The sequence below is a fragment of the Lepisosteus oculatus genome, chromosome 3 (genome assembly GCF_040954835.1).
Source record: "Lepisosteus oculatus isolate fLepOcu1 chromosome 3, fLepOcu1.hap2, whole genome shotgun sequence".
Classification (NCBI taxonomy): Eukaryota; Metazoa; Chordata; class Actinopteri; order Semionotiformes; family Lepisosteidae; genus Lepisosteus; species Lepisosteus oculatus.
The window spans coordinates 68,323,268-68,335,188 of NC_090698.1; the positions used below are offsets into that span (position 1 = coordinate 68,323,268).

At 36.9% G+C, this 11,921-nt stretch overlaps 1 long non-coding RNA gene across 1 annotated transcript; it reads left to right on the top strand.

The window, feature by feature from the left end:
- The first annotated feature begins 2,919 nt into the window (after window positions 1-2,919).
- LOC138237870 (uncharacterized) lies at window positions 2,920-7,195 on the top strand. The gene is made up of 2 exons (XR_011189193.1): window positions 2,920-3,304; window positions 6,126-7,195. It is a non-coding gene; the product is annotated as an uncharacterized lncRNA (long non-coding RNA).
- The last annotated feature ends 4,726 nt before the right edge of the window (window positions 7,196-11,921 follow it).

Consider the following 11,921-nt stretch of genomic DNA (forward strand, 5'->3'; position numbering starts at 1 on the left):
CATCTGGCCACTTAACAGCTATGCCCTGGTCAAACTGTTCACCCTGTTCAGAAGTGATTCCCCTGTCACAAATCTCACAAGACACCCCAGGCAGAAGCTAGTTGAAAGTATCAGGAAAGGAATAGAATGGTGGGGCATTGTCTCTAGCCAGTCCATTAAAAAGGACAAAGGTAATTTCTAAATTGTATTTAAGAAACTAGCAGTATTAGGCTCAGTTTCTTCTAGTCTGAACTAGAAGAAAACTAGAACTACTTTGGAAGATCAGATTTACTCTCTTTTAGGAAAATACAATTTAACATTTTAATATGAACAGTGTAGAAACCACCCCCCTTCATCAGAAAGCAAATTGTTATTTTAAGAAATGCTATTTAATTCAAAATACTTTATTTTTCAAGCGCCTTTAACAGTAATGAAAAGAATAAACAGAACATTGTAAGAGCTAGCTTATCTTTCTCAAGTTGTGCACCTCCACCCTGCCAGCAATATCTGACTCCTCAGTGCCTGAGTGAGGCAGTAGTACAATACGTTGGTACACATGGATATGTACAGTACTCTGCAGTACTCTATAAATCCTGTGTTAGGAAAATGGTGCAGATTAGAGAGCACACATAATTGTCTTGCAGGAGTACCCCAAAACACAATATTTTTCTTCTTTAGGCATAATATGGTCTAGCCTTAATTTCTTTAAAAAAACGTGCAATAGAAGTTGAAACTTCAAACTGATTGGACAATGAGCTTTGATATAAATAAGAAATGCAAGCTTTGATCAAAACACTCTTATTATCTCATGTTTTCACATCATCTTTCTTTTCACTGTGTTCCTATATTGGAGTCTCTATAGGCTTTTGTACTCCTTTGGCCAGTTGTTATAATTTTTCATCTTAAGTATTCCATAATTCATAACATTGCAGTATGATAGCTAAAGCACACAGTAGCAAGTTCTGTATGTCTTTTTTTATCCAATTATACTCTCAAAAAGATGAGTTTAACAATATTATATTTACATATTCTTTTGCACTAAATTTAGTTTGGTATTTCTCCCTGTATTCGTGTGAGTTTCCTCTGGATGTTCTGGTTTCCTCCCACAGTCCCAAGAAATGCTGGTGGGTTAATTGGCTTCTGGGAGAATTGACCCTGCTATGAGTGTGTACATGTGTGTATTTGTGCCCTGTAATGGAGTGGTTTCCAGTGTATCTTGCCTTGCGTCTGTTGCTTGCTGGGAAACGCTCCAGATCCCCTGTGACCCAGTACTGGATAATTAGGAAATGGATGGATACTTTTACACAGTAGTTTACTTGGTATAATTGTTATATTACTTTTATTTTAGATGTTATACAGTTAGTTTAGCAGACTGAGACTGCCCTGTGTGACCGAAGACATTATATTCATCCCCTCTATACAACTGGCACATATTGTCTCAAAGACTCCCATGGTTTGACTAGCAATCACACGTTGCCTTATTCTGGTCATGCTAAAGCACATTAAAATGAGCTAACGAGAGCTAATTAATCCTAAATTCATAAGTAGTGCACATTCTTCAGTCTCATGAAACCTAAAATGCACAAATTAAGATCATGTACAGTAAATCAAGAGCTGCCTACAGTATATTGATAATTGTAAAGTTATGTAAATATATAGTAATCATTTACAGTAAGTACTTTATATATTAATAATGATAAGCAGTTCTAATTAAACTTTACATACAGTATAAATGAAAAATGGACCAAAAATAAGAAAGAAAAGGAAGCAGCGATATTGGACGTCAGCGGACAAATGATTCACTCCCTGGCAGAAGATGATGGCTGAGTTATTGAAGCAGATGACCAAGGATATATGGGGAGATTGAATCTTGGCTCTGACTGCACATACTGTGCACTTTGAAATATGCTGAGTGTCCTGTTGCAAGCGCGAGTGTAGCAAGTGTATCCAGAGGTCATGTGTAATGTTTTTATAATGATTCATATTAAACCTCTCTAATGTCTGTTTTGTAGTTGGGCTTTATGTGGCCGAGTGTTATCAGCCTCTTGATGTTATTGTACAGTATATTGTTATAACTGGTACAGCTCGTTTTCTTCTCTTTTTTCAAAGCTGTGTCATACTGTGGATGTGTGATGGGTACAGTTCCCCTGTGTCCCTCGTGGGATTGGATCACAGTTTATCAGCTGGCTCAGAGAACACACACAATTTCCCCAATTGGCGGCGAACTCCGCTATGTTAAAAGATGTGTCCCTTTGCTGTGGGAGAATTCTACACGTTCCAGATTTCAAAGGAGGTGATGTCTGTAACATGCTCAGCGCTACTGGGTCTCATCACAGATGAGCACAAAACTACTGCATCATTGACCTTTATACCATACCCTCTGTTGTCCTTACATACTGTAGGTAATGGTGGAATCATTGTCAAAGATGGTAACACCCAGGCATCTATGGCTATTTCATTATAGACAGTTAACATAGGATCTTACCTTAACCAAAGGTACCCTAAGTCCTGATGTCTACACATTGTACAGCAGATATCTCTATCAGTGTTTGGCTGTGGATTTAAAGAGGAGCATCACAAGATTCCTGTGGTACAGCTGTATCAACTTGTTAAAGGTAGGAAAGGCTGGTGTCAAACCTTTACTGGAGTTATGTGATAAATGTCTTATTACCTCACACCTGAGAACCTGGGAGCACCCTTAACTAAATGCTCATCACAACCCAGTATTCTTTTCATTCTGTGAAATTAATCAATTCACGTGAATTTGATGTCTGGCTGGGTGCTTAGATGGGCATGTTCAGTGTAGAGGCAGAGCCCTGGATGAAGGGTGATGCATTGCCTTTGTAACCACAGTTATGCTGGCTAATCAAGGCTGAGCCACAGCTGTGAGGGCTCTTTAAAGACACACTGGGCACCTCCCCAGAGGGATGAGCAGGGCAATCCCTGGAAGGGGAGGAACGTCCCCCTGGCAGTCCCTGAGCGTAACGCTGTCATTTTCTTCTTCTGTCGTGCATCTCCAGCGGGACAGGCTGGCCCTTTTTCACACATGGAGTTTTTGGCCTTCTGGCTTTGCGCTCCCTGTCTGCTCTCCCAGACTGGTACCCGTTAAAGAGTCCAGCCCTTTTCTATTTTTCCTTCTTGTTTTGTTTCTCCCCCTTTCTGTGTTTTCTTTCCAGTTCCCGCCGACCTCACACTGGGGCCTCCGCTCCCTTTAGACGGGACGTCGACTTTTACCAGTGCTCGCCAAAGCTCCGCGCCCTCCAGCATAGCTAAAACCTGTTAAAAAGATGCCTTAAAGAAGTTGCAAGCTATCTGCTCTGGAATGGTAAGCGATCACCGAGTGTCATTCGAAGGTAGATCTAGATTTAAAATGTAAAATGAAATGGATTTTTGATTTTTTAGTCACTCAGGTGCAGTATATAAATAGGACAGAAGATAAGACAATAGACTAACACAACAAAAACAGTGCAAGGTAATTCGGGGAACAGTGCAAAAATAGTATGGTGATTAATAAATATTACAACTAATACAGTTTTACTGAGCTATCGAAGGGACAGTACAATTTCGGCTTACATGTCGTGTGTGTAGTGATGTTGGAGTACAGTCCTTGTGGGTACAGGAAGAAGTTAGGAGAGATCATATTATGATGGAAGGGAGTGGGGGTGTCATCAGCTTGACGGCTCTGGGGAAGAAGCTATTTTGGAGTCTAGTTGTGTGCGACTGGAGTGACCGGAACCTTCTGCCAGATGGGTGGGGAACAAACAAGTTATGACTGGGGTGAGTGGGTTCAGACTTAATTTTGGTGGCTTTTTTCAGACTTCTGGTGTTGTAGATCTCCTGGATGGATGGTAAGGCGTATTATTTGTTGTATTTTCCTTCCACAGAAGTTTGTTATCAAAATGGAACTTAAAAGTGACGGAACATAGCTGTTGATTAGTATGAAACATCCGAAAAGCAAACCGTAAAAAAACACAAAAAAGGGCTGCTTTTTTAAACTCGGGTTTCTCCCTCTTTCTCTGAAAGCCCATGTGCCAAATCCTCCCTAGCACATCTGCACTAGTTAATACTCTCCTAGCACTTCCAGCAGCCTGTGACACAGTAAAGAACAGGGACATAAATGATTATTTATGATGTGACACCTAACAACCCAGGCCTGTCTGCAAATAGTGTAATTAATAGGGCAGAATATTATGTGTAAACTACAGCTGTTTGGCGCTGAACTAGACTATAGATCACAATGCGTTTTACCCCTGCAGAAATCAATGTGTGTGCAGCCTTCAGTGTCACCACTATTGATATTACATATTAAACTAATCTATCACTCCTTACGTTTATCATTATTAAGAACAAATATTATTTGTTTTTGGTATTGATATTTTTTCCAGCTTTGAGGGGAAATCTTTTTTCAAGGCTTTCTACCGAATAAACCTATTTTTTCCAACTTTCATGTTTAAACATTCACCTCAAACACAACTTTACAACTGCCCACACATCCATACACAAGGTAGTACATGCAGTCAAACATAAAGCCTGAAAAAAAAAGAAATCAATAGAACTTTATATTAGGAGTTGCAAATTGCACTTATACATTTTTTATATTCTGAAATAGATTAACACAACAGAACATTAATAGACTGTGAGGAAGATCCCTGCTTGTAATAGCATGACTCCAGGGACATTCACACATAAAACACTTTGAACTTCGATTTTGTAAAAGGTCCAGAACTTCTAGGAGTTAAGCCAGTCTTTTTTGTGAAAGCTTGGCTTTTAGATGTTTTATATAACATTAAGAAAAACAAAAGACTTCCCAATACTATAGTTAACAAACTTCTTCAACAGAGGCAATATCAGAATAAGAAAGAGTGGAGAGCATTCCTCAGCTACTCTAAGGGCAATGGGAACTACACAAAACAACTACAAACGTTCACAGTCTCCTTATTTCTCACAAAGTTCTACCACATCCCTACATATACAAAAACCATCTGAACATGTATACAATCCAAACAATTACAATGATATAATTAGAGCCATATTAACGCTTTTTTGAGCTATAGATACAGTGTCTTTGAGGTCATATTTTGTGACCTCTAGTGGCAACACATCAGTTACAGCCATCCTTTCATGGGTCAATCAGTTGCAAATAGTAATAGCCTAGTAATAACTCATCCTGGCGAATGACTAACAGGACAAGATACAGTAAGTAGCTCAACATAGGTTTTATTGTCCATTTGGGTTGTTTGTAGTGCATTCATGAAGTGTCATGTGAAACCCCTGAAATATGACCAAATATGTTGTCTTGTTATCATGAAAATACTGCAAAAGGCAACTTTCCCTGTAATTTCCTAATTTCCTCTCTATGAGAGTTGTATGCTTTTTTTCTATCTTTCCTGACGAAGAACTCCTATTCTAATTTTCAAAGTAGTACAGCATCTTTATAAGAACCAGCACATTTACATTGAAGCTTGACTAAATGCACTGATACCTGATACCCAAAGGCATCCAATTCTGAAAATGATGCCTACCTTTTTCTTTTTTTGTTATTTATTAACAGTACATTATAATTTAAGCATAAAAGGTGATTAGAATTACTTTCAGCATATACAATGGTCAGGTGTGAAAGAATTAAGAAAGTAAATAAGAGGAAACAGTTCCTGTATACTGTATTGTATACCCTACAATATTAAGAATTAATCTATTAATTCCTTTTTTGGCGCCCTTTCAATTATATAAAAAAGACCAGGTTTGAACAACTCTAATGCCTTGTAAAAACAACTTTTTCGACAGGTCGTTAACAGTTTTTTTTATAAATAATTTCATACAATGTTTGAAAATCCGTCTGATATTAATTTCTGGTGTGGGAAACAGATTCGATTTCTCGTTTGTAGAAGAATGGTCCATACCATTCTTTTCCATGTAAGATTTTCTATCTGTTTTCTCCGCCATGAAGATTAAAAAGAAAAAAATATTAACAAGGAATCTGGGAATGCACTCCATCTTGGCACATTATTCATTAGAACACGATTCAAAAACGTATTGTTGCTGCCATCTGCTTTTTGAATGAAGCTTCTGAGGCTGATAGCTAGTCAAAAGGAAACCCATCGGGAGACAGGAATGTCAGAATAATGAAAGTCTCTTATCTTTTACAGCTTTATTGGAAGAGGACAGCCTGGTAAAAATTCATAATGAAGGACTTCCTACAGCGGGAATCGCATCTCCTCACCTGTAATATCAGTGAACAATAGCCGAAGTCAGACTGATGTGAACGAAGAGGGGGAGTCAAAGAGAATGTAATTACTGCAGAATGCACAGAAAACCCTTGTGTATTAAGAGAAAAAAATCCTAGAGAAAGAAGAGGAAGAGACAAGCGAAAGTGGGTGAACTGGGAGACATAAAATACTGCAGACCTGCTTTTATAAGTTATTGTTGCTTTGTGAGTGCTTTGTACCCACTAAATGTTTTATTTATTTGTAAACCGGGGTCTACAAAAACAAAATGTAAGAATCCATTTGTCAAACTGACAAATACGCATGCCCACATAAGAATTAAAGAACACACGATTCCAGTGAGCAGTGGGGGGTGGGGGTTGAACAAAACTGTTACTTCAATAACATGACTTTGCTAATCAGCAGGAAAGCTTCTAAAAAATGAATTGAGCCTCATTGGTTTGTAAAAGGCTAAGAATCGTCCAAAAGGAATGCAGAATGCTTTATAAACTCACGATTATTTCAACCTCACAATTGCTGCCGCTCATACAGTTTACAAAGCCATTTAATTGAAACATCATCATTAAAAACATATTCACATGCTTTTTTTTACCCCCAATATAATTTCGTGTTATGACCTTTAATGAATCCTTATTGTTTAAAGAAGGAACTTGACATTTAACATCACCCACAGTAAATACTGTAAATGTTGTGTGATGGGATTGATTGTAATGGCAGCCTATGACAGCCATTGGTATTTTCCCAGCCAAGACATCTATTGAATGTGTTTGGTTTTTTTTCACCTCCATGCCTGATGGCTACACTTTTACACTATAACACACTACTCTACATTATATCCAGTTACACAGATTGTCTTTTGATTTATTGTATTGTGCAACCCTGTTTATTTCATCTACTGTATATTAATAACCGTGAAAGCGCTCTGTGACAGCTTGCTGTGAAGGGCGCTATATTAAAACAAGTTGAATTGTATTCAATAAACTGAATCTGCACTGCTGACCCATTTTCTTTTTTCACTGTTTGGATTTCCATAAACGTGCAGGCGACATAATGTTTTTCAGTCAGTTTGTCATGTGAAAGACTGCATGTTCAGAGGAGGCTGTTTAATAAACAGAGAGGGAAATGGTATGGCTGTTTTTCTTCAAAAAGCCCAACAGCAAAGTCCGAAAGGAATTCTCTGTCTAGATTACTTTTTCCTTCGGAAAACATAAAAGAAAAATAATTATGTCCAGTAGATGTGATAGTGTGACCTGAATATGATAAAAAAATTGTCCAAAAATAGTCATTCAAGTCATAGTTTTGTTTTTCTTCTCTATAAGTGAGACTGGGGCCCTGGCTGAAGGGACATCTGTCAGTTCAGCTCTTATCAGGAAGTACAATGCTTCAATAGAAATGATTTCAGTAGCATCTCTCTGCATTGCACTGAAGAAATGTATGGTATTTCAGAATGTTTTTGCTGAATTTGAATTGAAATGCGGTGAACTCTGCACTTGTTTGGGAATAGATTCTGATCTGCCCTCCAGTAAGAAGCCACCAGTGAAATCCTCCCCCTGCTTGGAAGTACTCAGGTTTATTATATGAGTAGGAGTTGTGCGTGATTGATTCTAAATGTAACAGCATTTTACACTGTTACCTCTTCCCTGAACTATTATTATCCAATGTATTGATTTATTTTTTTCTAGGCATGGTTTTTGTTCCTTTTGCCATTTTTCTTATTTTTCTCCTTAATGGAAATCTTAGCAATTCTTTTGAATTATAGGTGTCAATTCTATTTTTTTTCCTTGGAATTATGGCCCATGTGAAAAACCCTAAATGACAAGACAGTTAGTTACTGTACTCACATTAACACTCTCAGTATTAAGTTATAGATTAAATGGACTTTGATCATAAATTAACAGGCTGAGTGATTTTATATGCATTTTTGAAAAATACATTTTTAAGAGGAAAGTGTATTGTCTTACTTCTTGTACAGAGCCTGACAAAATTATTTATGCCTTTCCTATGGTGTCCCATTTTGTGAAATTACAAAGTGATGCATGCACCGTTTTTAAACTTAATATTGTATTTAAAACCTTCATGCTCAAACTGAGGACATCCAGGTGTAAGTTAAGTTATAATGAACATCAACACAAATCAATGAAAATCAGACATGCAACGATTACATAAGTATCAGTAACTCAGCATTTGGGTGGAAGTACCTTTAGTAGTAAGAACAACAACTGATTTTTTGGTTAAGTCTCACTTGCTGCAATTTTGGCTCATTGTCAAGTTCTCTCCAGTTGCTTGATGATCACTTATGGACGGCAGTCCAAAGTCAGTATCTTGACTGGGCCATTCAAGTACTCTCAGTTTTTTTTATTCTTAAAAATAATGGAATGGATTTCTTAAGCCATTCCAGTGTAGGCCTTGTACTTTGGGTCATTGTCTTCTTGAAAGATTATCCCCCCCCCCAGTTTTACTGATGGTTTAAAGCAGGTTTTGCTCTGTAATTTGCAGGTACTACATCTACAGTATGTTCCCTTCTGTCTTGACAAGCTTCCCAGTCCCTCCAAAGCAGATTTATAAAATAACACATGCTTGACAGAAGGAATGGTTTTTGACTGAGATTCTGGATGCCTTCCACTTATTCATGATTGGCTTTTCCATTTTCAAAGAGATATTACGTTTTTTTTAAAATGTTTTTATACCCTTGTCCTGATCATAACCTTTATATAAAGTAACGTTATAGCTTAATTGTTCTGAAAGTTCTTTGGTCTTCAAGTTTGAAATTGTGTTTGACATGTACTACCTGAGAGAACGACCTTATAGAGACAGTTGTATTTATTCATGTGAACCACTATTATCGCACACAGACAGATGCCACCCAACTAACTAACACATTAAGGTAATTTTGCGCCCATAAATTAATTTAAATTTGCAACAACAAAGGGTTTGAATACTTATGTAGTCATGAGTTTTCCATTTTCCTTGCTTTTTAATTATTTGCTTATTTCTTTTTTGTACTTTGAATGTGTGGAGGGAAATACTGTATGTGCAGTATATAAAAATATTAATTTCTGTTTCAAAGTACCATTACAACATGCTATAAAGCTTCAGAGTGTGCTGACTGTGCAAGGGTCTGAATACTTTTTCAAGACACTGTAAGTGAGAGTTGAAAAATTCTGAATGTGAATATATGACTAACATTCCTCATTTCCTTAAGTATGCCTGGAAAAATAGCATTAGGATTTATTAGTTTTTAGTAGTCATAGTCCCTCTAGAAATGTAATGTAATGAATATATTAAATGAATAACAAATATAATTTACTACAATAATTTATTTAACTGGGAAATATCAAAATGGTGAAGTCCAGTTCAAAGTATTTTATGTAAATATAGTATAAGCATTTAGTTTAAGTATCATTATATGAAAAAAAGGTGAGCAGTCCGTTAGTTTCCTACAGTTACCGTTATTACATTTTAATAAAAAGTATGCACTAATCTAAACAACAAATAGATTGCAATATGCAAGCTTAACCTCCATAACTCCAGCTTGTCATAATATTCTCTCTGTGGTATTTTCCCTCAGGAATTGTTTTGTGCATATTATTGAAAAATGGATATTACTGGAGGCAAAAAAGCAACCTTTACTTTCCAGATCATCTTAATCAGTCATTATTCGAATGTTCATTGGTAAGTAAAGTGATCTTGCCTGGCTAATATGTGAATCTATCCGAAGTGCTGTTTTTTAGACACAAATGTAGTATTTTTTTTTTCAAAAAACTAAGACAAGTCAAATGAAGTTGCAAAGAAAAAGAAAGTATAACTCACACGAGAAAATCATAAAATAAAGAAAAAACAAATCAAGGACCCTTTCTACTTAGCTGGGTTGGGCCCAACGACCAAAGGAGTTTACAATGAAAAGCTGCGCGCATGCAACCAAATTCATTTTCAACTCAGTTGCCCTGTCTTGTAATCATTACTGATGTCAAGAAATGAAAATATATGAAATACCATATATAAGCAGGGCCATCAGTGTGGTGGCTCTGTGGCTAAGGATCTGCACGTGTGGCTGTAAAATTGTGGCTGGCAGAGGAATCCTACTCCGTTGAGCCCCTGAGCAAGGCCCTTAACCCCAACTGCTCCAGGGGCACCGTATAAACGGCTGACCCTGCGCTCTGACCCCAAGCTTCTCTCACTGTCTGTGTCTCTCATCGAGAGTAAGTTGGGGTATGTGAAAAGACAAATTCCGAATACAAGAAATTGTACAGTATATGGCCAATAAAGTGATCTTATCTTAAGCCATCACCCCTTAACATTAGTCTTTTGAATCCCTTCTCTATCCCATCTCCTCCTTGAGTTCATTTTCAGCTCCCCCTTTGATTACTTCTCACACTGCTTAGGCTCTCGGCCATCTCCCAGCCCTCAGCCAAGCAAGTTAATCCACATCTTACTATGACTAAGAGCTCAGTGAATATTTGTCAATACATTTAATTCCAGGGTGTTGTTATTCTTCATGAACAGTACATTACTGTCTCTGGAGTATCCATTTTGAAAGCTGTGATTATTAATTACTTGTTATAATTACAGATTTTTCATGTTAATTGTCATATGTGTTGACATGACTGTAATGCATCAGTCACACCACCTCTTATCTCTCTGTGACAATTCAAACCTGAGAGAGAGATCGCAGAGCACAGATCCACTGCGTTAAAGGCTTACTGTACGAACAGCTCTGTCCACAAATCTGGAGTACTGAAGATTTCTTTCTCTAATTAGTTTCTGGCAAAACAGAATTGAGTTTCAATTTTCAATTTATTTATTACTTATGAAACATAGGACCTGTTATGCTACATTGGTGTGTGATAACATAATTAACTTAACTTATTAAATTAAAAAGCAATTAAAGAACTAAGACACTTACATTTTTTGAGCCTGTTCAAAGTCAATAAATCAGTAAGTTAATATTTATATGTAAATTAATATTCATATCCTTCAAGCAGTATACAGGCAAAATGGGAAAAAAAAACTATGATTAATGCATTTGTCTATCCATGGTGCTATGTTTGAGATTCCTTACATATTTTTTTATTCTTACGAAAGAGGAATGGGTTAATCTGAAAAAAAGTGCAAGATGGAAACCTTCTGAGTGCCTGGGGCCAAAGGATCACATCTTCTCCTTGTTTTGTTGTTTATTCCAGCTTAAATTGCAGATTGGCTTTGTGCAATTACTGACAAAGGTGCAATTTATTTCCTTCAAATGACTTAATTTCCATCAATATAAGGCCTATTTAATGCAGTTTATTGATTCCCAATTTTCTATGTCATGTCACAGCTTCAACCCATATGACCTAGCACAGATGTTCTTTACCCAGAGGATCCATTTCGATGCAGGACTCATAAGTGAAACAAAAACCTCCCGAACGCAAGTGAAGAAAGAAAACATGGCTCTGTGATCCAATTTTCTTTATTCACATGGCATGGGTAGCTTGCATTAGATTAGTTCCTGGGTCCCACAATCCACATATAAATAGTAGATTAATTTCAGGATGTACCTTTAGTAAACATGGTCAATATAATTATTATTAGTAGTAAAAAAATAATAATTTAGATGACATCTTTTTTTATATCTATCATTCTATGACATTATTGAGTTTTTGGCGTGGGGTGCAGGTGTTTCTATACCCTCCCCTTTTCAATTTTTGTCATATATAAGTCACGGTTATTTTATGATTTTCT